This window comes from Pezoporus flaviventris, unplaced genomic scaffold (assembly GCF_033815535.1).
Source record: "Pezoporus flaviventris isolate CSIRO_AGI_PZ_B2104156 unplaced genomic scaffold, CSIRO_AGI_Pfla_v1 ptg000081l, whole genome shotgun sequence".
Taxonomy (NCBI): domain Eukaryota; kingdom Metazoa; phylum Chordata; class Aves; order Psittaciformes; family Psittacidae; genus Pezoporus; species Pezoporus flaviventris.
In genome coordinates, this window is record NW_026892629.1 from 2,048,763 (window position 1) to 2,074,363 (window position 25,601).

At 39.6% G+C, this 25,601-nt stretch overlaps 1 long non-coding RNA gene across 2 annotated transcripts in view; it reads left to right on the forward strand.

Annotated features, from left to right (window-relative positions):
* Positions 1-1,618: 1,618 nt before the first annotated feature.
* Positions 1,619-25,601, forward strand: part of LOC133280350 (uncharacterized) — a 33,701-nt gene continuing 9,718 nt past the window's right edge. For both annotated transcript variants that reach the window (XR_009747130.1, XR_009747129.1), the window contains exons 1-2: positions 1,619-1,687; positions 16,503-16,628. This is a non-coding gene — a long non-coding RNA (uncharacterized LOC133280350). The remainder of the gene's footprint in view (positions 1,688-16,502; positions 16,629-25,601) is intronic.

A 25,601-nucleotide genomic window follows, 5' to 3' on the forward strand; every position in this document is an offset into this window, starting at 1 on the left:
CCAGCCATAGTTCTGTTGCAAGATACTAATACACATTATCGGTATCTGTGCTCTAGTGAAGTCCTAGGACACTTTTCCTCTGTGATGGTGCACCTTGTATTCTTCCTCCCAAGTCTAGAACTTGTTTTCGTTATTACCACCAGCTAAAAATAAAATGGTTACAGCTTCCATATGGTGCACTGCAAAACATAAGCAGCGTTAAGAAATGAAACTCAGCATTTCCTAAAGCAACCTAATACTCACTTTGTTTTGGGGATGTATTTTTTACTTTGTTAAAATGTATTTGCTCCCAGCAGCTATCCCGTGTTCTGGAAGCCCTTTCCAATGCTTCAAATTGCATAGCAATTAACAGTTGCAGGGAGCGGTCAAAATGCAGTGCTGTCAACCAGTACGATCATAAGTCTTTCCTAACCCCACAGCTTGTAAGTCATGGAAATTCATGCTCTAGGAAGCTTGGAGCCAAGCTGACCTGAGGGCATGGAGGCAACTAGCTGTGCTGCCAGTAAAGTGACCTGACTCAGGGGCTATGGCCAAGCCTATGGGCCCTGAAGCATCTGCACTCATGTTCGTGCTTCATGGTTAATCCAGTCATCAGTTGCCTTCTGCTCACCACTTACATGTCCAGGGACAAAGTATTTTTCCACAGCTTTCCAAAAGGAAAGAAATACTTCTCTTTAGCAAATGGGACAATTATTATTCACTTATAACTTTTTAAATAACACCAGTAAATCTGTATCTCTACAAATTCTTGCTATCCGAGAAATTACTTGGCAACTGGTCTTGTCGGGTGGAGAATTCACAGCCTACAGATTGCACTCAGATTGTGCCCTAACAGTTCAAAAACACTTCCAACATTTTTCCTATTGCATGGTTACTTACTACACAAAAAAATCAATAGGTTCTCTTTTTCTCTAAATTTCTTAAAACTTGTTAGTTGATTTTAACACTAACCTCCTTTAATATATTTTTCTGCCAAATTGAAAAGGTTTGACCTCAGGTGTGGAGCTAGACATTTCATATCTTCTTACCAGTGCAATGTTTGGGGATTAATTCTATTACTGCAGAGAAATACAATACAAACTTTATGTGTATGATATTAAGGGGGCAGCGTCTAGACAGAGACTGGGTGCCTCTAGACTTGTGTCTACTACAGGGATTGATAGAAAAATGAAATCTCTTAGTAAAGCTTTCCTAGAAAGCCACATAAGCATTGATGGCTATATTTATGGGGCTAATATTTTAAACATAACATAATTGTGAGTTCAGCCATTTAGAATAGCAAATGAGTCAGGGCCTGATGTATGACTCCAACAAGCAAATGCAATAGATTGTCTTGGTGGTGTTTGGGGGGGTTTGTCTTTTTAAAAGAATACTTCTTAGTCTGCTTATGTCATTAACAGAAAGGTCATCCACTATGTCTAGTACTGATATTTTATCGCTAGTTTAACTGCAAATTTAAAATGCTTATGTGGTGTGCAAATTAGCTGCTGAAGAGCAGCCAGGAATGGCAGGTGACTGTGGCAGGGGATGTCAGAAGAGACTGGATTTTGGAAATGGGATGGCTTTCTTAAAATAGATCAACAACATGAGTCATAAAGAAATTTCAGGCAAACGAACTCCAACTGTTAGACTTGTAGGTAGAAACCTCTCCAGGGTCTCAAAGCTGAATCAAGAAAGCAGCAAAGTTGTGAGTATTGGAAAAAGTCAGTGGAATAAACTGTCAATGGTTTTGTACTTTTCATGTTGCCATGCTTTATTAGAGTATATGAAAATACTCTCATAGATACAGTAGAACATGTTGCATTGATTTACGTGCCTCCTGTTTGGGAGGACAAATTCTGAACAACTGAGGAAACGGTGCTATATTTAAACAGTTTTGGTTTGTGTGGAAGTGTGGACACTGAAGAAAATGGAAATCTGAGAAACCTAAAAATGCCCTTAAGCAGATGTTTATGTTTTCTAAATACCGAAAGAACACAGCAGGGAGCTGCCTGGCCAGAAGCCAGATCTTTTAGAAGAAAACCAAAATCTATTTACAAAAGCCTTATATGGATGACTCCCCAAAAAGCCTAATACAAATAAGATACAAGGGGCAACTTGTTGTGAGGTCATCATGACTTTAACTTAAATGTCAGTGTAGTAAAATATATGGCTTTCCAGAAGGGACGATTGGTTTAGGGTATCTTCAGAGTACTACCTTGGTACCCAAAGTTCAGCACTGAACTTGTGGCATCCCAAACCAGCATCTGCATATGAATCTCATTCTTACTCTTCTTTGACAAAATTCATTGCAATGTAGGGGCTGTTAGACTGCAGTTCTGTTCATCATTATTACTGACTTGTTAACATTTCTCTCATGCAACTTCTGCTGTAGTGGATCTAAGGTTTATTATTATGACATAACCTGGAAAACATTTTAGCTTTTTTAATTCTCTTGGCAAGAAAACACTCCCATTCTGGGATGAAAAGATAACACAAATGAAACCAGACAAGGATCACTACATTTGCTAATCTGAAGTGAGAGATTAACGTTGTACTCTGGACTAGTTCTAAAAATATGCAGGGTTTTACTCCATTTTCAGAACAACACCTGCATCTGCTGAGGTGTGGAGAGAGGGAAGGGATCAACACTGATTTTCCAGTCTCTTTTATGGAATAAAGGTACTGTTGTCATGTTTTACAACTTAGCGACTTAAGGATTTGCATGTCACTACATCTTGTCCACTGTCACTTTGTTAAAATTGGAGTGCAAGAAAGCAAGAGAGGGCTCATTAATTACTTCAGCTTCTTGGTAGTAAGACGTGCTTTTGATTTTAAGTTTTTATTTAAAAATGCAAAGCAAAGTTACTAACTTTCACTAAACTGTAAGGACAAAGGGCTCCTTCTCACTCTGGTGAGCAAGGGAGCAGTGAAATATATTGAGCCAGAGCTCTCTTTTTTTACTTTACTCATTGCTGCTGGGGCTAACTGGTTACTGAGCCCAGTGGCTGGTAAACTAAGATGAGTTCAAGGCCAGCCCATGAATGCTTGCTCATGTACTACTTTTCAGCTTTTTCCAGAATATACAATGGGTCTTTCTGATGCAAGGGATTACAATTCAAAGGGACTCTTGGGGGCCAGCATGCTTCCCCACTGTTCTGCTCTTTGTGAAAGATGTGTTGCTTGGTGCTCAGCGTTGTAGATGAGACTCCCAAACCAGAGAATATCTTACGCTTAGAAACAGAGGTACAGAGGTAAGAGAGAGCAACCCATATTAATAACAAAACTTCAGATCAGGCCCATGGGCACTTCCTGAACCTGCAGTTTCTCAATTGGCTTAAACTGATCGAAGTGTGTTTTGCTGCTGGAAAAGGTGCATTGGGTGCCTCTGCCCACATGTTTCAACAGCCTCTGTGCAAGGCTGTCTTCAGGTTTACCATGTTCTGTCTGAGACTGCATTGAGATATGACATCTCTAACTCCCATTCCTATCTTTGAAGTTTCATAAATCAGATATTTAACCAAAAGGAGTAATTTTAACATTTATTTAACCAAAAGGAGTAATTTTAACATTTCTTCCCATGAATTACCTACTGTCTTCCAGCTAACTTCCAGAAGACTAATATATTGAAGGTATACCTCAGATGAGACATTAACTAGTAAGACTAAACAAAACACAGAGATTACTGTCTACTATTCAACTCAGCTCAAGGTAAACATTTTATTCACTGTGAAAAAAGTGCTCTCCGTTATCTGAATTCCAGCTTTAATGTGTAAATTGCTATACACTGAAAAACATATCTTCAGGTTGGAGGAGACCTCTGCTCATCTCATCTAACCTCCTTCTAAGAGCAGGGTTGTCTTAAAAGTTGGATTGCTCAGGGCTGTGTCCAGCTCTGTTCTGAGTATTTCCAAGAACAAAGACTCCACAGCCTCTCTGGGCACCAGTCCCAGTGCCTGGCCACTCTCGTAGTGATGTTTAGTTTTCCTTTCATCTCTTTTATCTTATTTTATTTCCTTTTATCAAGTGAATATCTCTTGATGAAATTTATGCCTTTTGCCTCTTCACCTTGCAAGGTGTTCTTCTGAAGAGTCCACTGTATAGTGCCCTACAGATTGCTGCCCTATAGAGACCTGAGGTTTCTCCAAACTAGACAGGTCTTCACCCTTTCTGCACACATTGTGTGTCACAGCCCCTTAATCACACATTCAAGTGATCAGCAGCACTTTGTGCAACTATGTGAAAAACATCAGGTGGCTTATTTCTGGCTCTTGAATGAGACTTGACACAATAGACAAAGTGTCTTGGATTCAAGTTGAACATTGCAATACAGAAGGACATCTTATAATGCAAAGGGAGTGAGTACTCCAGAATGTTACCTAAGTTCTCTTGTCTTGTGCCAACATGCCCCCTGGGCCCTCTGCCATTGTCACCCCTTCCTACAGCACCTCACAACTGCAAGAACAGATTTTTGCACATGCCTATGGGAGAAACCTTTTTTGAGAAGAATGTGGTGCAGTATGGCAGTTGCCAATGTGAATTTGGGCAGGACAAGCCAGAATAGGTACAGAACTGCTGGCAGTGTAAACTTGCAGTGGACAAGCAGGGATCTCCTGATCTCCTGTCTATAACCTCATATAACCTAACTGGAACATTAAATATTATGGAACTGGAAAATCCTGAACATCACCTAAATGTTTCACCTTTAACCTGTTGGTGGGCCTGATTTTATTCGCTTTTAAATAAGACCAGGTTTGCTTATATGAGGAGCTAATATGATAACTAAGCCCATTTTCAGCACAAGGGTGCAAATATCTTTTTCATTGTTCCTTCTTCATCTTCCAGAAGGACCACACTGTGCAAGAGGCGTTCAATGTCAGTCTTTTGGGGGGTTCACTGTAACAATCATGACTGTGGATAAAAGACTGGTTGGCAAACGGTACTCTGTCACCCACTGGTGTGTCATATCCAATATCTTACATTAAGGAGGCTTTAGGGGAAATAATAATAATTTTGAGATGGAAAAAAATTAATAAAAGTAGAGGTTTGGCAAAAATAAATGTTTTATCAGGAACAGCCCTTGCCAAGCATAACATTTTCTCAGGAGCCAATCTTGGCAAAATGAATGTTTTATCAGGAGCAGAAGTTTGGAAAAAGTAACATTTTATCAGAAGTGGAGACTTAACAGAAAACACCTTTTTATCAGGAGTGAGGACCATGGCAATTTAAGGAGAAAGGCTTGCTGAAAGTGGAGTTTTATCAGGAGTTTTCCTTGAGGAAAATAGTGTTTCATGAAGGGCAGGAACTTTCCAAAAATAATGTTATTTTTAAGGGGAGGAGATGGATGAAAATAACATTTTATCAAAAAGAAGGGGGGAGGGATGGATTTAGTAAAGGTAGTGTGCTAACAGCTTCTACCTTCCAATATGGGAAGCTTTGTTCCTGGAAAAATATTATTTGCACACCAAGTGCTTGCACTAGCTAAAATGCTGGTTTTGACAAGCTGTGCTGCTGATAAAATGTTATTTTTGGCAAACCCATCTCCCAAAGATATGTTTTTAGAAAAGTCTCTTCAGAGAGATGTGCAAATTGACTATAATACCTGCAGCATAGCCAGGTAGCTCTGTGAGCCAGATTTTCATCTGTTTATTAGCTCTTCATGGCTTCCTTTCTGCCTTTTGCTTTACTGTGATGATGTTGATGCACAGTACTTTGGATCCTGAAACACTGTTCTGCTTCCAAATGTAGGCCTCCTTCATCATTTTGTTTCCCTCAGGTGCTAACTAACCCAGACTGGTTGACTCTTCTCCAAGTGTGTGTTATGCATCCTTTCCCACCCGGGCTCTCTCCCCACACCTGGAAGATTGCTTTCACCTTGCTTCTAACTCCCCCGGTCAGAGTTTGACACCAGTGGGCTTGAGATGTCCCTGAATTAAATGAAAGACCCAGCAGCAAAAGCCACATGGAAAGCCATGTGGAAAGATCTTCACTTTCCACTTTCCAAGACTGAATCTCTTGCAAAGTACACGCTCACAAAAAGGAGCAGGAGAGAGTAAGGAAATGACAGGCTGAATCACTTATTATGTCTCTATATCTCATCACATCTCAAAGTCATGCTGGACAATATATTCATCTGTTCCCCCTTGGAGTTCTGGGCAAGCACCAGTGTGAGGAGTCTCGCATATGTATTATCTGTTGGTATCACCGCTGGAACTAGGACCATGCATGAATGTAGGACTACAGCCTCTTAACAATTTGTTGCTTGAATATAAAAGTTGAGATGGCATGTACTAAACTGGAACCAGGAGAGCATCAATCACTACGACCGGATGGATGGGATTCTCCATGGACATTGCAGGAATTCGCAGGGCGTCATCAGAACCACTCACTGTTTATTTACAATGTCACTGAGCACCAGCAGGAAACCATGAGAAAGGCTGACTCAATAGCTATTTTTAAGAAAGGTGACAGGTGTGAGCTGGTTACCACAGGCCACTCTGTTGTCCTCCCTTCCAGGTACTGTAAGACACTTGCACCAGGAATGAAATTCCTGGCTATTTTGAGAAGGGAGGGGCTCTGAAGCTGAATTCAACTTGAGCTCTTCGTTTGAGGCTGTAAGAGAAAGAAAGTGTCCTGCAAGAAACTGGTGAATGAAAACAGACAAGCTTATGTGGTTCAGTATATTAACTACTTTAGCTGAAAACAGGTATGGGACATCTGAAACACATGAAAATTCCCATAGATCTGACCAAGAGGACTTAAATTTTCTTAATGTCATAAGAAAGAAAGAATGTCCTCCCGTGTTTCAAAGTTTTCCTAGCCTGAATTGGCTTTTTATCCAGGTTCCACTGAAGCACTTCTACGTACAATTACTGTAAGTTAATGTCATTGTATTAGAGTGATTGTGCTTCATTGTAGCAAATTGACTTACTACTTGTACTATATTCATCTGTATATCATTGAGTTAGTGATGATTTGTCACTGTATCCCTAGAAGTATTTGCTGGTTTACACCTTGGCTCTGTATGTAAAAGGGGAAGGACTGACTCCTAATGGCAAGAGACTCAAGTAAGATTCAGTTTTTCTGTGGGTGAATGGATCTAGGTAGTGAAGGCTTTTACAGGAAACCCTAGATGTTTGAATCCATCTTTTGTGATTACCAACAACAACCTGCAGAGAAGTTACAGAGCAGGGTAAAGTGGGTAATATCTCTCTTGGTACTAAGTAGAAGAACAAACTGGGGGAATGAGGGGTTCTGGGCTGACAAGGGAGGATTCAGGAAAACTACATCTGGGTCTCTGACTATTGCAAGTTCAAATGAACTCATACTCCAAAGAAATTCTTACCTGAACTCATTGACTAAATTTTGTTTTGAACTTGAAACTCTAGGAAGCCACTTTCATGGAAATCTATTTGTATCCAGTTTCCACGAGAAGCAGCAAATTCTTTCCAGTTCGTTGGAGGCTTTGCCTAGGTGATGCTTACCCAGATTTACAGCTGTGACTTTTCTGAATGTTTGCTCCTGGTGGAAAGCTTGGCTTACCTTTTCTGGACACCTCATTCATGCCCTACAACTCCCACTGAAGCAGAGCATTCCCCCAAGGACTTGCCTGCAGAGCTAGGCTGTGACCCGCTAGTGTTATATGGGTACAAGTAGCCCCTGAAGTAAATTGTCCTGCCAATTTCAACTTTGGAGCTAGAGTATCCCTAGAGAGCACTCTGTCCCCGTCCCCCCCTCCATGGCTGTGCTCCCTTAAACAGGCAATAGAGCAACAGGTGCAGCAGCAAGAGGGCATCTGTCCTGGAGTTTTCTCCTGTGTTTTTCAGTTGTTATAAGGCACTTACTAATAACATTGGACTGTTGTTGGTTTTTTCACTTGATTTCCAAAAGATGATTTGCAATATGGTGATAGTGATCTAGCCCTGTGCACGTATCGAGAGGGATTGGAACTATTTCTTTCAGGTTACACAAATGCTTCGCTTAAGCAGAACCAAAGCAAGGTTTTGGCTTGGCTCCTGAACCAAACAAACCAGCAACAAGAAGAAACAATGCACAAAACCCAAACCAAAACAATAATCTACTTCTATGCATAAGACAAACCCCAATGTCAAGTAGTTTCTGTCAGAAATTGTTCACGGTGCTCTTTCCTTGCATAGGATCTTTTTGTGCATCCCCAGCTGCAGTCTTATCATAGTCTTCCAGGAAACACCGTGACAGAAGGACCCGCAAGACCTTAGACCTCCCCATCAGAAATGGCTCTCAGCCTGATGTCGTGTATTTATTATAGTAAGCTATGTCATTGACCTCAGGAGGACAAGGGCTTGGCTCCCAGCTATTGAAATTGCCCCTGATCTCTGTCTAAATAGCTGTTTCATTTGCAGCTAAGCAGAAGATTTTAACAGCTGCGGAACAATTGAAGGGAGAATTCATAGTAACATTTAACAAAAACTGTAAATTCTTTTTTGGGAAGAGTAACGGGTTAAAATTGAGCCTTTGCTCATTTTTATGAAAATGGTATCTGAGCTGTTTTCAGGCTTTTCCAGGGTTCAAATAATACTGCATCCTCCCACTCAGACCTTGCATTTCTCAAACTTTTAGTACTGTAATACCCCATAATGCAAACATTATATTCAGTTCTCTTCTGCTCCCTCATCCAGGCCTTTTTGTCTTCCCTAAGAAAATCACAACACAAGTAACATTCAGGTCTTATTTCCTCTACCTATATTTCTGTCTCTGAAGGAAATGATAATGATGCCTTTAAATGGCTTATAGAGGTCTTCAAGTTTGGCCTCCAGTTTTGAAAACTTTCTCACCCCTCTTCCGTAAATGCTACTTTCTTTCCGTTTTCTTTGGGGTTTTTTGTTTGGTTGGTTGGTTTTTTTTTAAAGGAGCTTTAACCACCAAGAAACTCCTTCAAGAAGGGATCTACCGCCTTCTGAGACAGTTCAAGAAGTTTTCAGGCTTAGAGTATACCAAGACACACAACTGTTGCACAGTATATCTGCAATAACATGCTGCTTAGCAGACAATACAGAATTGAGCGATACATATGTATAAATATATTTTTTGCTGTGGAATGCTAAGCTTATAGGCTGGTCAGTGTTTTCCCTTGAGCCCGCTGCAGGGCTCAGTAGTCCCACTCTTCAGTCCCACATCTCTGTCCCAGGCGGCAGCTCTGCTGCACCCTGTGGTGATCACAGAAAAGATGGCATTTTTCCCTCTTTGAATTCGCCTGGCTTCAGGGCTTTAAGCGAGACCATTAGTGTTATTGAACTTAGCATTTGGCGGTTTATATATGATAAAGGGGATATTACACAGTGATCCCTGTATGTTTAGGTCAGCTGTGGCAATCAATCAAGGGACACTTTGCCTTTGACAGCACATGCTTCCATAAAAAAAATTCTCTGGCAGAGCCCTGTTAGCTAGTAATGACAGAGTAACCTCTGTCAAGTAATATACTTGATAAATTTTGCATGTGCTGTTGACTGACAGAAGCTTTGGCTTCCTGTCTGACCAGCATACATAAGCTTCAAAGAGCACAGAAACCTCTTTCTTCTCCCCCAAAGGAGCACCTGAATTCATGCGGGTAGAATCAGACCTGCCTCTGAGGAGTGAATAAAACAATGCTGCACAAGGGAGAGATGCTTTTATGCTTTTTGCAAAGCTAAACTTGCTCTTTTCCCTTTCCTTGACTTTCCCTGTCACAATTACCTGAGAGTTGCTGGCTTTGCATGCTCGACTGTGCAAAACATTTGCCTGGGCAAGTGGTCTATGGTGAAGGGGGTAAGTGCCCTTCCCGGTCCTGCTGGCCAAAGCTGCCTATCTCTGGGATCTGTGGTGCTGTGGTGGTCGCCCTTTGTTTAGTCTGTGCGCAGGCAGTAATTGTCTGCAGCTGCAGCTCCTGCTCTCTCGCCTGCTTTGCTTGCCTAGCTCTGAAGGTACAGCTGCAGCAGGTCCACAGAAGCATCCCAGGCTTTCCCACCATGCTGATGCTCACGGATGTTTTGGGATAGTCCAGCAGTAGTCAGCAAGCCTGGGCAGCTGGCATCATACCCAACAAGCCCAGCTTGCTGCTGCTTGCAACACAAGTAGTTTAGGTGCACATGGCCATGGAGAAGGCAAATTCACCATACAGACCCCCATCAATATCTGAGACATGTAAACAGGTCTGCTGGGCTCTTACCTTGAAAGACTCTGACCATGTACAGGGAGGTACAAGGGAATTTCTACCTATCCACGATCACATCCAGGCCAGAGAGCGCAGCAGGTTTTGACTCTTTCTCTGTCAGCTGCTCCTAATACACCAGTTTGTATTTCACCATAGGTACTGATGGCTGTCCATAGTGGGTTCTGAACAATTACATTCCCAAGTGGCCTAGCAGAGCTCACATGAAGGAGGCTTAAACCTACTTGTTCCCTCACTAACCACGTGTAGCTGTTTGTTTTGGAAAGAAGGAGATTTCATCATTTGCTTCCACAGAGGCACAATCTGATTATGTGGGATCAAGCCTGAAAACTACCCTAATCCTAAATTCAGCAATACATAGAGGCTGTCAAGAGAAAGTGTAATCTCGGCTCCCGCACTTGGCTGTATAGGGCATACCCATGAGGGAGGAGCTCGCAGCAGCACCCCACTGTCAATTACCACATGTACTAATTAAAGTGTAATTTAAAGGGACTCCAAAGCCCACTTGTCAACAGGTGTTCTTTAGGGTATACTAATCAAAACAATCCTATTTATGGAAAATGTTATTTAAAACTGACATGCAGGCCACAATAATAAAGTGACACAGTTTCTCTGCAATTGCAACATCACTTGGTGAAAGCTAGCCAGAATGAGAAAATATAAACCTGGACCCCAGTTGAATCTGCACTTGTGTTCACACCATTCCATTTAGAAAAGACAGCGTTTTTTGCCTCTATAAAGTTCCTTTATTTTACGGATCGATATCTGCTAATAGCAGCAGGAGTTCCTCTGGAACTACCAAACCCAAAAGTGTACTGAGTCTAAAAAACTTGTCCTAAATATGAACTTTTTTGTCTGTCTGTATCTTTCATTTGTTATAGCATACTTGATGGTTTCAATCAGCATGCAAAATGATGACACAGGCAGTTAAATAGTACTTGTTATTCATCTGTCATTCATTACTAGTTATTCATCTGTCATTCATTTGGTGAAGGACCACTACAGAACTTATGGTATAATAAATCTTTTAAGCATTTTCCTCCTTTCTTTCTCTCCAACTTAAACTTGGAAATCATATCAGAGAGGTTGCATGGGGAGATTTTAATTTCGAACCAGAAAAACTACCTCTGCAATGAACAACCATAATGAAAAGTGCTAAACTCTGGAAATGTAAACAATCTAGCAATTCAAACCAGCCTTGAAATTTCTGAGACACAGAAGATTCAAAGATGAATATTTTTTCTGGTGGGATATAAAGATCTTGATGAGATCATTTTATATGGTGAAGTATGTGGTTGCACAGAAATAGTGCTTCATTTATTCACAATGGGAGACATTTTCATTCAGGAAATTTAAAAATTATCATTTCAAAAATAAGTATTTGAGGAGTACATTCATAGGTCAGAAGTAATTTCTGATGGAGATGGATCTTCTGAAAAGGCTCATTTCCATAATTTTCCCCGCTATGTAAAATGTTGATTGTGTACATGTGATGATTAATTAGGCATATTCCATCTAACTATTCATTTTGTGGAGCTTGAAACAGTGAAGGATTGCTGTAGCTGAACTTAAATGTTCCCTTACAATATAGGCTTAGGTATAAAATTTTGTTTCTTCTAAAAAGAGTATAAGCAGCATGAATATTTCATGACTTGTAATTGAAAGTTTTCTGTTGAATATGTGCCTACTCTCTCTCCTGCATTTAACATCTTACAGAAGAAGTTCAATTCACTACCAAGGTATCCTCTGCTCTAAACAGTCCTAAGCAACATTTTGAGGGAGCTATAAACTGTTCTTCCCCATCTTCAGTCTGCAAACGTAGTTGGAATACAATTTTAAGTTGGAATACAATTTTAAGCAGGATGAAGAATTAAACAAACAAAAAATAATGAAAAGTCAAAATATGCACACTGTGCAAAGCATGGTCGAATACATTTTGCCTTGTATAAACTTCACCCAGTCTACGTGGGTTTTAACATATTTCCAAGACTTTAAATAAGAAAACATCTTAAAGTACAGCCCATGGGAAACCCAAGCTTGATTAGTTTTACCTTTTACTACAGCCTGCAGAGTGTAAAACACAGCACATCAGAATTGAATTTGTCATCTCCAGACCTCACAGGAATTTTAGGAACTAAATAGTTAGGAAGCATCCTGGTACTTCTCTTTGCTTTAATCATAATAGAAGTTCCAATTTAAACATTCAGGAAATCTCCCTTATTTAAAGCAATCAACTCATTGCTGACAGGGTCTGGCTTTACTGTGTTTAATTTTTTGGCATCATGCAAAACTTGATTGGTTACAGCCAGTGCGTGAACAGGTCCTCTCCCTCCCCCTCTTCCCCAGAAAATGTAAAATATCCCCAGATCTTAGCTGTATCATTCTTAACCCTAGTGTGTGTGCAAACCAATGGGATATTAATGCAAAACCTCAAATGAAAAATGTATATAATAACTAGTATAGCCAAGAAAAATCTTATTGCCAAATAGCTCTCCTATGTCTTTTGGCTACAAAAGCTTAGCATCGTTTCTTTTGGTCCAGTTGCTTCACTTTCTTGACTCTTATTTTGAGTGTGCCTCTCCTAATCTGGTTAGTTGTAGATTCACAACACATTTTTTAAGACTGCAGCCGACTCTGTATGAAAGAAGAATGCACTAAATTTCTCTGCATCTTTGAGCTTAGTGGTGGTCACATAAATTATGTTGCACTCTCAGTTTTCTGTTTGGAACCTTTGGTAAGAGCTGAGGTTAGCTATGAGATCTAACATTTTAGGATAAGCACTGATAACTGACAACAAAGATGTAACTTGTGATTAAAGACTGTTGGTAGGTTGGGCCATAGATAGATTACAATATGACCCTTCCATGCTTACTTCAGATGATAAAGCAACTACAGATGGATCTTACACAGAAAAAATACCATGTTAGGAGTCTAGAGAGATGATGCTTTGGACCAGCCTCCTCCCACTCTGAATTGAACTTACAAGGCTCAAGTCTATGAGCTTGAGTGAGCACATGCCATAAGAACTCACACTCAGGGTCAGGGAGGGACCCCCTAAACCAGATGATAGGTATGAAGAACACCAGTAAGTAGAACAGGTTTGATCTATCTTCCTGTCATATTTTCACACAGATCAGGGCAAACGATAATGCTACAACACACAGCTGATCCTAAATCTGCAAAGATCAGTGCAGTCTGCACAAAACCTCTGGTCACTGATCAAACAACTTTCAGCAGCCCCTTTCCCATGCTATGCTTTTCAGCCCTCTTTCCTCTGCTGTCCATCTACATACAGCCTACTGACCCACAGGTTCACAAAAGACAGTTAAACAGGGGTTTGTCATGCTTTTCCTCTACCCTGTGCCTATGCCTGCACCTGCACTCACATGGCAGCATACGGTCAAACACTGCTCTTGAACCTTTGTTTTCAGCTGTTTGGAGGGGCAAGTTCAATGCTTGGCACAGGAAACTGCGGAGCTGCAGGCCATCAAACTATGGCAATGCTATTTTTCCTCTTTTCTTCATGATACCTTTACTTTTAACAAGAATAGAGATTTTTTTTTCATTTCAGCCAACATCCAGCTGGCTTTTTGCAGCACAACAAAGTGTTGAATTCCACTGAGATGCAGAGAGTGATAAACATTGGTAACTTACACAAATTATAAGGTTGCAGACTCTATATCAGGAAATGTTTTCAGCATCTCGACTACTCAGGCTTATTTCTCTGGTACAGAAATTTCTTTCCCAGATTAAAATTTTATTGTCCTTGGCGCTACCCTGAACAGGGAACCTGTGCTCTTCTGATCGTGACTAAGAAAGTAATGTGAACTAATAGAACAGCCATTAGGCTTGTGCTGAAGAGCTGACATTTCCTAATGTGAAACTGTGCTGCATTTCTCACCTTGCAGTTGCTTTGTGGATTATTTCTTGAGGCCAAAGCCCATGTTTCAGGCTGTCATGAACACCTTCCCCTTCCACGGGGGAGCAGCAGTTCTCAGCATGCGCCTTGGCACAGAGCAAGGCCAGTCTCTGGAAGCATGAAGATTTGCTGCCCAGTATGTATTTGACATAGATCAGCGAAAAAGAACTGCCTTACAGGGGTGAGGGCAGGGAAGCTCCTGGTGCATCAGAGGGTAATGCAGACTGTGTTGGTGTGAAAAACCAGCTCCCTACAGCCAGCTTTTCTCTGGTTCTCTGGTTGTCTGCATCTACGCTCTTCCATGAAGAACAGAGGTAGCATCTTTCTTCATGATGAGTGGTCCATTATAGCAGTACTTCACAAAACAAAATCTACCCACAGACACTACATTTCAAAGAAGACAAAAGAAAACCAGAACCATTCATGCAATTTCTAAGATAGACTTTCACATGGTTTAAATCAGCAGATCAAATAAATCAGTGATGTAAGACTGATTTACATGAATGAAGTCTAAATCTGACCAACTGCATCTTGGCTGTGGTGGACCCAGATAAGACATCTAACATGTTATGCCTGTCAGTTTCCCTCAAATACGTAGCGCATGCCACTAAAGCAGAAAAAAATGGACATACTAACCAATTATCACTGCATTATTGGCTAGATGTGTATTTTTCTTTCAATAGTCATGAACAGAGGATGAGATGCAGCGACCAACAGTAGATGGCTTTATTTCCTGAGCATACACGGCTGGAGTTACTCAGTGTTTCTAGCTCAAGTTTGTGTACCTTGCTAAAGATCATTTAATTTTCCTTTTAAGACTTTATCCAAAGCTGAATGGAATCATTAGAAATATTTTTTAATTGATTTCAGAAAGTAATGATGAGACTGTTATGATGTATGTTTTGGTAAACACAATAAAGGAGCTCATCCACATCAGACGGTCATCATGGGACTATTGATGAAAAAGACCTGTGCAAAGACAGGCTCATATTTGTCTCTGAAGATAAACTATGTAATAAACAACTTGGCAGAACATATATGAAAATTTTGACCAGAGATAGAATCACATCTATTAAAATGGAATTGGTATTGTGTATCCTAAATCCTCTCACACTTTTGGAGTGGAAATGAATGTCCTGCTTTATGACTCTGCTGACCGGTGTTGCATAGAAAGTCCAAAATCAAGCTCAAGATTAATTTAGGTTCCTGTTTCCAAGAGGCTTAGCCTCAATTTCTGCATTCAAGTACTTGGTAGCTTGCTATTCTTTATTCTGGATCAGCAGTCTTAGACTCTCTATCTTATGTAGATAGTTATGTCAAAATCATAGGTGTGAAACTGATAGAATAAAACAAATCTAAGTAGAGTTTATAGGCAGAATATATATAGTACTAGGAATTAAGCCTTTGTGGAATGCAGATTTACAGTGTGGTAGTTCTATGAAGAAATATATCCATATTAAATAACTTGAGCTTTGGAAAAAAAAGAGCTGGAGTTTTAATAAAAGCTAAAAAAACCCTTCACATTGTAAAGATGGAAATCTCTCAATATGAAGGCTCGTGAGGTCAAATTCCAATGTTCTCAATAATTATTATACAAATCTCTGAGATCAATGTATTTTCTTTATTGGTACAACCAGAGAAAATAATTGGCCTACTGTTGTCAATGCATATATATTCAGGCAGTTTCAAGGTAGAAGAAAAGTCTGAGATACTAGACACAATCTCTTATAATCATAGAATCATAGAATCATAGAATCATAGAACCATAGAATCACAGAATCATAGAATCATAGGATGGTTTGGGTTGGAAGTGAGGTTTGTGGGAGCAAGGCTGGAGTGGGCACCACTTTGGTTTAGAGGACAAACCCACAAAGGGCTGTGCCCTGAACCTCTGGGGACAGTAATTCCCCAAAGATTGAACTTCCTCAGAGGCATCTTTCCTGCCACTGCTTTGGCCATGTGACCTGAACTGTATGGCTTACCCTTCATGTTTAACTCAGAAAATAGAGAACTCAAAAGATAGGGGTACCTGAAAAATGTGGGTCATATTCCTGTGAGCACCAACCTTTGCTGAAAAGGTCCATATACTAATAATTCACTTTGTAGTAAGGCAGTCTTTATTAAGGTCAAAATAACACTGGAAAAAAAAAATAACTCAAACTGGAGAATAATGTCAAGTAGGGGAATAAATATAAACTGACACATAAATTACAACCACGGTATATGGATAAAATCAGCAATACAATGTGATTTATGAGAGTGCTGCCTGTGATCCCGTGATTCAAGATACTAGTAGGTCCAACAGTGTATATAATTATAATAAAGCCAACTCTTCCAGAGTGACCTATTTGGAAAATATATTGCTATTATTAGGTTGCTAGTGCACTCACTGGACGTAAATCAATCTCTTCACTGTAGGCGCTGATGCTAGCAGTTCCAGACATGACAAAACTTTATGACATCAAAGTATCAGCAGTCCCACCTGCAGTGTTTATTTATTATTTCTATGTTTTAGGTTTTTGACCAAAACTGCTCCCAAAGATGGTAAGCTTTTGCTATCTTAGTGTGACGTTCCCCTTGTTTTTCCTTTTCTTTTACCCCTCACTCAGTATTAATTACCCACTGCTTTGTATGTCATAAAGTTGGCTTCTTCTGTATGAGACAAAATCACAGTCAGGTTCAAAAGATATTTAGTTGGGGTTTTTTTTATTATTTGCTGGAGAGGTTACAGAGTTTTTAGCTGATGTCAAGGCAGTGAAGCAGGTAGCCCTGCTATTCTATTCCAGTGAGACAATGTGTTATGTTTGAGAGCTGCTTTGGTGAAGACCTCTGCCAATGGTCATCTAAGGCAATGATGCAATTTACTGCTAGAAGGCTTCCTTTCACCAGGGCATGAAAACTCATCAATTACTGAAGTTTAGCCCATTCTGACAAGCCAGCTCACTGGGATGAACATCCCTGGCTTGACAGTATTACAAAGCTTAGGCAAGGGTCTATGTAGACATCTCTGTGTTTCATTTTTATAGGTGAGGTCTGCAGGGGGGATGATCAACCCAAATACACATCTGTTGGAGGGCTGAGGCTCGTATACAGTTTAGCTATCAATGGCCTCAATCTCATCTATGCTAAAGAATTTTCTTAAATTGCTCTGAATGTTTGCCCAGTGCTGGCACAAGAAACAACTCTGTGTACATAGCTCAGGGAATCAGTCATGTCGCCAGTATCGCACCAGTGTCAGGCAGAAGGTAAAGGAGATGAAAGTCTGCAGCAACATCCAGACAGGGTGTCTTAATGATTCCCACTCTAACCTAAGAAGTTGGCAGTAGATGCTCTCCCCTCTTGGATTTCCAGATCCTTCTGGGTAGATGAGAGATAACATGGCATGGCTGGGGAAAGACATGCCCGGGGAAAAACATGCCCTGAAATGTATCAATATGCTCACGGTGTCAATTTGCCCCCTTAACAGGACGGAGCTCTTCGGCTTATGCTGGTGATTCCCAATTAGCTCAATGATTCAAACCAGGAAATCAAAAAATTAGAAAGATCATCCAGTATTACCACTTTTTTTATGCTCCTGAGACTCTGGAGTTGTGTTATCACCTTCATGTGCTATGATGAATGGACCCAGTAAATAACTTACACCATGCCCTAATGAGTGCTACCAAAGGATGTCAATTTAATTAAATTGCAAGACAAAGACATAAAGGGGGCACCATCATTCTTTAATTCAGAACATTTATGAATTTGCTAGTAAATTCTAGAATGGTTTACAATACTGTGCTTTCATTTGGATGTTCCCAATAATGTCTACAGTTAAAAATAAAAGCTATTTTATCATCCAAATACATCCTCATCTCATTTTCCAATTGCATGCTAAAAAGAACCCATAATTTCCTCCTCAAAAAACTGAGTTCTTAGGTGCAGAAAACATCCTTCCACTTCCCTGTGTCCCCATAACCCTCTCGCTGCCTGCTGTATGGCTGGTTTCACCGCCCTCTCAGTACTGGTACCAACCAGGCAGGGCAGGGGAAAATGCAACAGCTTGACCTTGGAGGGCTTAATAAGTGACCTGTAGGCTTCATCTGCATTGTTTTACACCCTTTTAATTTTGTTAAAAGCTGTAGTGGATGTCTTTCTTACAGCCAGTATCTTGGAAAAAGGAGTTGCGTTTTTGTTTTTCTTGAAAAATTTCACCGGTGAAATCCATGAAAACAGAGGAGCTGTAGCTAGAGGAAGCTAATAAGGAAAACCCTAATATGGCTTCAAAAAACTTCATTTGCTCCCCCACTCCTTCATTTTTCCTCGTTTCATGAAGAAAAAAAAAAAGTTATTTCATTCTTGTTCTTGTACCTAGTACTTTGGTTTAGAGTGATTTTAACTCTTTTTTTTAAAGGAGAGCTGTTTATCGTGCACTGAAGGTTAAAGTTGGACTTCAGCAGCTTACCCTCCAGGATGAAATGTAAAGTGAGGATTTTTTTCAGCACGGAGACAAGTATTTTATATACTGTGATTTTGGTAGGAGGTTACTTTTTTTTTAAACAGTTCATAAAGTGACTGTGTTATGCCCGGAAATTATTTCTAGAAGTCAACTACTAGCTACTTTCTCCCTCCAGCTCTCATTTATACTTTCTTTATAAGTTTAGTGAAATAAATACTGCTGAAAAAACATCTTTTTGGCTTCGCTAATAGGAACATAAGAACAAATTAACTGAAGGTTAGTGAAGTTTCACTGTGTTACCCATGGCTCTTTCAATCTTTCTAGTCTGGGAATTTTTTAATTTCATTGTGGATATTGTGATTTTCTTTCCCTTACCTTTTCAAACTTTCTTCCAGCAACACAAGCTGAAAGCAAAGGTACAAATCTTTGAATTCCCTGTGAAAAAAGTCATCTTGTTTCCATCTTTCTTTTCCTTTCTAATGATGATGATCTCACTCCTTTTCTGTAGTTGAAAACTACACTTGTGGCTACCAATCAGTTGCAGGCTTTCAGCCAAGCGTCACTCACATCTTCAGCTTCTATGCCGCTAATGATCCCTAAAATCCCTTTGGGGTTACAATATTTACACCTTCACAACTAGATAGCTAAGGAAAAATAAAGTGGGCAAAGCCTGCTGAATTATTTTGGCATTTAAACTACTTTCCTGCACTCGGTGCAGGCATATCACTTCCACTTTAGAAGAAAGTTTGTTGGTAATGAAGACATCAGTGTCTCATGTCAGTACAATGCATTGAGACGTCAGAAGTTGTCTGGTGGCTCTTGCTCCTCTCCACTATCCTTTGTCACTGTTATTTTGAGTCTTCCGACTCCCTTCCACTCTGACAGTCAAGACAATTCAAAATAAAGGCTGTTTCACAGGCTCCAGCTGTGCTACTGAGATGTTCAACATCTGTTATCCCAGGCATTGAACCGGATGAATAAAAACATGATAATACAGCAGACAGAAGCGCAAAACTTGTGGAAGGGTAACAGTTCTTAAGGTTGGAAAGAGTGCATCTGAGAGGGACAAAGCACTTGCATACTGTCCATAATCCTCGTTTAGTCAAAACCTGGTCTAGAGCACATGTAGCCTTCTGTGATATTTTCTAATGCACAAAGGCACAGATGAAACTATCACTATCAACACAGTCTTAAATTTCTCTTTCTTATTTAGAGTTAAGTAAGCCAACACATTTGCACATGACTTCACATAATCTGTGCAGCATTCTAAGGACCTAATCAACGTTAACACAGGAAATTTTGGGAAACAGCCAACAGAAAATAGAGCACCAAGATTAAAAAAATAAAAAAGAGGAGGAAGATTATCTAAAGGAATTTTTGGGGTCATGAAAAGGCAGCAAGACCAATTCCGTTAAGTAATTTTTGACTTAGAGAGTTACAGTGTTTTGAGAGATGGGAAGCAGAAGAAATTACAAAATCATGTGCTTAAAATGATGTAAAAATAAGCAAGCAAGTGTTGAAATGAGAAAGACTCGTTTTCTACCTGCCACATTGAATGTGATTCCCTAGATATTCTCTTCTGAGAAGGAATCAAAATCCACATGGTGACTTACTGTCATAAAAGAATATAATTTGACACAGAGAGATACTTTGCTGTTTTCATTATGTCATTAAATCAATTTAGAGCTGCTGCAACACGCTTTGCCCAAGGAAGGATGTATTTCTCTGCAAGTCTTGTTTCTTAGCTTTATTAAACTGTAAATGCAAGAATCATGCATGACCTGCAAGGGATATAAGGTCAGCTGGGTTACATCACTATTGGTATGCGAACCAGCTGTCAAAAATGCAATAACAATACAGTCTGGGAGATTATGGAGCTGGAGGACTCTAACATATGCAAAGCACACAGAGTGATTTTTCAAAGAGGTGTTCACTGTCAACAATGTTGGAGACCAGAGCAACTAAATTCCTTCAGTGGCTTTTCAAAACATACCTTGTAGCACTAAGGCACAAACAACCTTCTTAATTCAACCTTTTCATTTTAAAAACACTATTTTTGTAGGAAGTTATCAACAGTTTCAAGTCTGTAAGTATTTGAGTCCTGGTACACAAATTCTTGGTGCTTTTCATGTCATGTTAAGCATTATTCAGAAGTCTGTACTACTTCTGCAAGTCCAGTATTATGAAACAGATGACATCTCACTGTTAGTTCACCCAAAATGTATGACAATTTGTGATATATTTGCAAACCAAGTGCTTTGATCCGTCCTACAAAGACTATGTAACTAAACTAAGAAAATTCCTCCATGCTACTAAATAATTCAGTGTAGTAACAATAATAATACCAGAGTGAAGAGTTCTGCAAAAATTAGAAGCCAAAATAGAGAGCAGATGTATTAAGGCGGCGAGAACTGGAAAGGCTTTTGTGATTTTATGTTTAACACTGCACATCATGCAATGTCAGTCATTAGCTTTTGCTGAGGGAAGTACTCAGTCAGTGCTGAAACTCAAATTCTGTATAAGTCTTTACAATATGATTTTGCTACACACGAACCATTGCTTCAAATCAGTGGTGTTACTTCGGCCCTTAATTACCCACTTGAAATGAAGCTTTAATATCTTAATTGCTGATGGACTCTTAATTCAACTTGCAGTTGAATTTCAGCTTTCAACTTTTTGTCATTTTCTTTTCATTTGCAATCTGCCTCATCAAGATGCTGTCTTCTTTTGCTTTGTAAACATAGTAATGGTAAAGACACCGTACAGTATATCTTAAAGTGCTGTCCAACATCTATTGAAATCCTGATTTTTAGGGCAGTGTATTTCCTATACCCACATATCTCTTTAGCAGCTGTTCCCAAATATATTGAAGTCTCTTATATTCAGGCTTTTCCCACTGCTTTCCCATGCCTTTCTTTTTTTCCTACTGACAACCATGTCACATAAAAATGTTGTCAGATTAGCTTCTAATGGCTTCGAAATGTATAATAAGAGTGGAAAAGAGCATTTCAAGAGGCTAGCTTGTTGCTTACTTTAGTCTGGTACTTTTTGGCAAATAAGTTATGAAAATGAAACAACTGTAAATCTTTGAATTCTTCTTGTATAAGTGACACAAATACAAACCTCTACAAGAACTACACACTTTTTAAAAAAAATATTCCTGATACAAAATGGAGGTAGCATCCTGTGTGTGTACAAAGAACTAAAACTTCTAACAGGAAAAATGCACATCTTTATCAGACACCTCAGTTTAGAAACAGCATAAAGCAGTTAAAAAAAAAACACTTTTGCCACATTAATGATTTTTAGCTACAAAGGTTACAGTAGGAAAATAATTGTCGAGTACATTATCTACAGTAATGTACTAGAAATTTCAGATCTTTTGTTTGAGTAGCAGTGAATGAATGGTAACAAAATGCAAGGCATTAGTTGTACCTAATAGTTTGTAAATGCCATGCAGAATCAATTGCTAGAAAGTCTTTGGTAAATATTATAAACAAAAAACATATTTGTAGAAATTAGGCTGACTTACTGGAATAAAGATGGGTTACATTTGTAGGTATTCTTTGCAAAGAATCATTCAACAAACTGCACCATGCGCATACTCAATATACATTGCTAATGTTTACACAGGAACGAGATGTACTTGGGGAAAAATGAAGTTTTGTAATACATTTGTCATTCAATTCTCTTTGTCAAATTATTAAATGTGAAACACAAGATTAATTTTAGAAACTCAAGTTGGATAGTTCCACCACAGAACACTGGAGACTTTTCTTCCAAGTAATACACCTCAAAGATGATTTCTTCAAAACTGAATGATACTTACCTTATTTTCATCTTATTCTTCCTCATTGTTCCCCCTTCCACCATCATGAAATCCCTAGTTCCTTTACCATTTATCACTTTTCCAGCATTCCAGTGTGCTGTTGTGTTCCCTTGTTAATCATCACCTAGATGTGCTACATACTGCTTTTAGGAGCGTCCAAAGTTTCTCACTGTAGCTTCTTTTCCAACAGCTTCTTTTACCAAGAAAAACACTTCAGGTCTTAACTCTGGACTTGGCTTTCAAAAATCTTGCTTTGTCCCAGCTTTTCAGTAGTGGTAATACCTCTTGTAAATACCACCGTGATTTTTCCTAATGATAAAAAACTGAAGCCTTTAAACAGAGATTTTCAGACTGGACTCTATCCTACATGACTCAGAGAATATTTTTAAGCAGACAATATATTCAGTGAAATATGTCAGAAATTTTTGTATAGTAAGGAGAAGATTAGTATCAAATTATGAGACTGCTTTTGGCCAAATTTGGGGGAAAAATAGAATTTGTTAAAATACTGAAAATATTTCTTCTGCACAGTATTTTTATTTTCAGAATTGTCCCAATATCTAAATGGAACTGCAAGGAAGAAGGAAGAAGATTAAATTATCCTAAAAATGATGCAGCAGGGGAGTGAAGAAAACTAAGGTTTCTGACATGAGTCATGTGAGATAAACAGCTAAAATACATTCCCAAGGTTCCTAATGGAGGCCTAATCTAACTTATATATCTCATACATCTGAATACTTCAGCAGCAGGAATGTATAATCCTCAAAAGTCATTTGAGAACAGGAGTACTGCACTCTGATTTTACAGATGAGATGGTGGGACAGAGAGGAGACAGTATCTCTTGGTTCACAAATGCTGCCACTGATGGAAAGGCATCAGCCATTCCTTCCTCTCATCCCACACCATCACTGCCCCTTCTTTGTGTGCCAGCAGAAGGATCCGTGCCACCACCAATCAAATTCTAAAATAGAAACCTTCCTGGGTTAAAAAAAAATATTTTCTTCTTTTGTGTAGGGGGAGATGGATGGGGCATTTTCAGCTGTGGGTGCCCTGCCTTGGGGTCACCATGTGGCACTTCTGCTGCTTTTTGGTGGCAGCTCTGGACTTTCTTAGTATGGAAAAAACTACTAAAGCCTGTGTGGACCATGTTCTTGGTGCAAAGATATTTCTTGTAAAGCAAGGAACCTGCAGCTCCTTCTCTCAGTCTCAAGGCACTAACTAATGACTGTATCAGCCTTCCCTTCAGTAGTGAGCTGGGAACCTCCCTAACTTATAAGTTAGTAGAGCTACAGAGCATCCAGCAGTAGCCAGCAAAACTTTATTAAGTGCATAGGTAATATGAGTAATCTTATTAACATCTTTCCAGGAATAACTCTAGCATTACTAAATTTACTGCATGCCAATAATATTTAAACAAAGATCCTTAGATGATCTGTCTTTTATTTTGTTAGTAAAAGCCAAAAAAAAAAAGGACAAAGGGGAAAATGGAGCCTGTTACAGGAACTGCAACTGGAACTGTTTAAAAATAATTGAATGTGTAGCTGTGAGTATAGCCTACAATGTAAAGTAGCAGCAGTTATAACATTTCTAGGGAAGAAAGAAGGGTGGGCTGAAAAGAAGGCAGTATATGCCTGCCAGCATTTTGTTGGCACATACTGATATGTGGATACAGATGCAACTCTTCTATCTTATGTTAAAATTGTGGTCATACAACAGCCCCCTGCAACAGTACATCTGTGTAGAGAGTGGAGGCTTTTTTTACTCTTATTTAAGCTCTGCATTTTACTCCATTCATCATGCCCGCACACAGACTCTGATGTTGTCAGTCTCTGAGGGGTAATGAAATTGAAGATGGAGGTTAAAGGCAGCTTTTCACCTTCATTCAGCCTTCTCATTTCCCAGTCTACTGCTGAAGACCTTGCTCACAGGCACAGAGGCTTTTCAGAAACAGGTAGACCTCTTGAAGGCATCACATTTGTTCCTTGGTTGTGTGTTCCTTGGCTGTTTGCTCCTTGTAGTGACCTTAAGCTAGAGGATCCCTCTCCATGCACATCACCACCTACAGATTCAGATTACTTCATTTGAAGTGATTACAGTTAGGCTACCTAACTCAGCCATTTAAAAGTAAACAGGAGATCCCATCACCCCCTGCCTCCCACTTCACTTCTTGTGCCCAAAAAAGACACCATTCCCCACATAATTAGGTTTGGAATAACTCCACTTACTGAAGGGAGAAAAGATTAGGGGAGAAGCCCTGTGAGAGCCAATAGAAATATCCATGGGAGCACCAAACTAATGAGGATTCATTAGTTTGGCAGCCTGGCTCCTCTCACCTTGTCTTGGCTAAAGCTGGTACTCAAAGCTGAGAGCCAATATACTGCCTGACTCTGCAGTGAAGACATGCTTAATGGGGCTATTACATTTTCCACATAAGGGAAATCTACCGCTATTTATATCCAGCTTAGTACTTCAGATTCAGGCAGAATACTTCTGAAACTACATCCATCCAATATTAATAGCATCTGTCTCACAGATTAACTATCACATTGTGTTTTTATTTAAACATCATCACTGAGCAATCACTCACTAAATTATTTAAAGGAAACAACAAAAAATTGTTTTAAGGTCACAAGAAGGATGTCAGCCGGCCAGTATTACTAAGCATTTTAAAACCTGGAAGATTTCATTTTAAGCAACTGCAATAATGCCTTTCTTTGGCATATGTAATTCTAGATTTTATATTTATGAAGATGGACATTTCTGAAGTGTTTTATGAGCAGCAATATAGTTGCTCAGTTAAAATGCAGAGCCTTATACTATTTTTAATATTATCCAGTAAGTAACTCAGTGCCATATGCTTCTGTAGTTTGACTGCCAAAGAATGCAGCAAGTTGCTTTGGAGGCTGCCTCCAAAGTCCACACCCCAGCCAAAACCACGTCTGTGGTACAGAGCTATTGATGTCCTACCAGCGTGGAACGTAAAAATGGCCCTACAGAGAAGTTACACAGAGGCTCTGCTGACTCCATTGAACGGGATGTGGCTTGGAGCAATGTATGGAATTAGCACAAAGCTTAAATACTAGACATGCTAAACTGGAGAAAAACAGCATCTTGCAAAGACTGAGGTGCTTACTCCTCTTGGTGCCAGATGACCTTTGTTTCTCAAAGCACAAGCCGCATACTAAGCTTTTGTGCACCGTCTTAGGGTGCATTAAATGTTTTGGACTGGGAAACGGCAAGAGAGCCACGC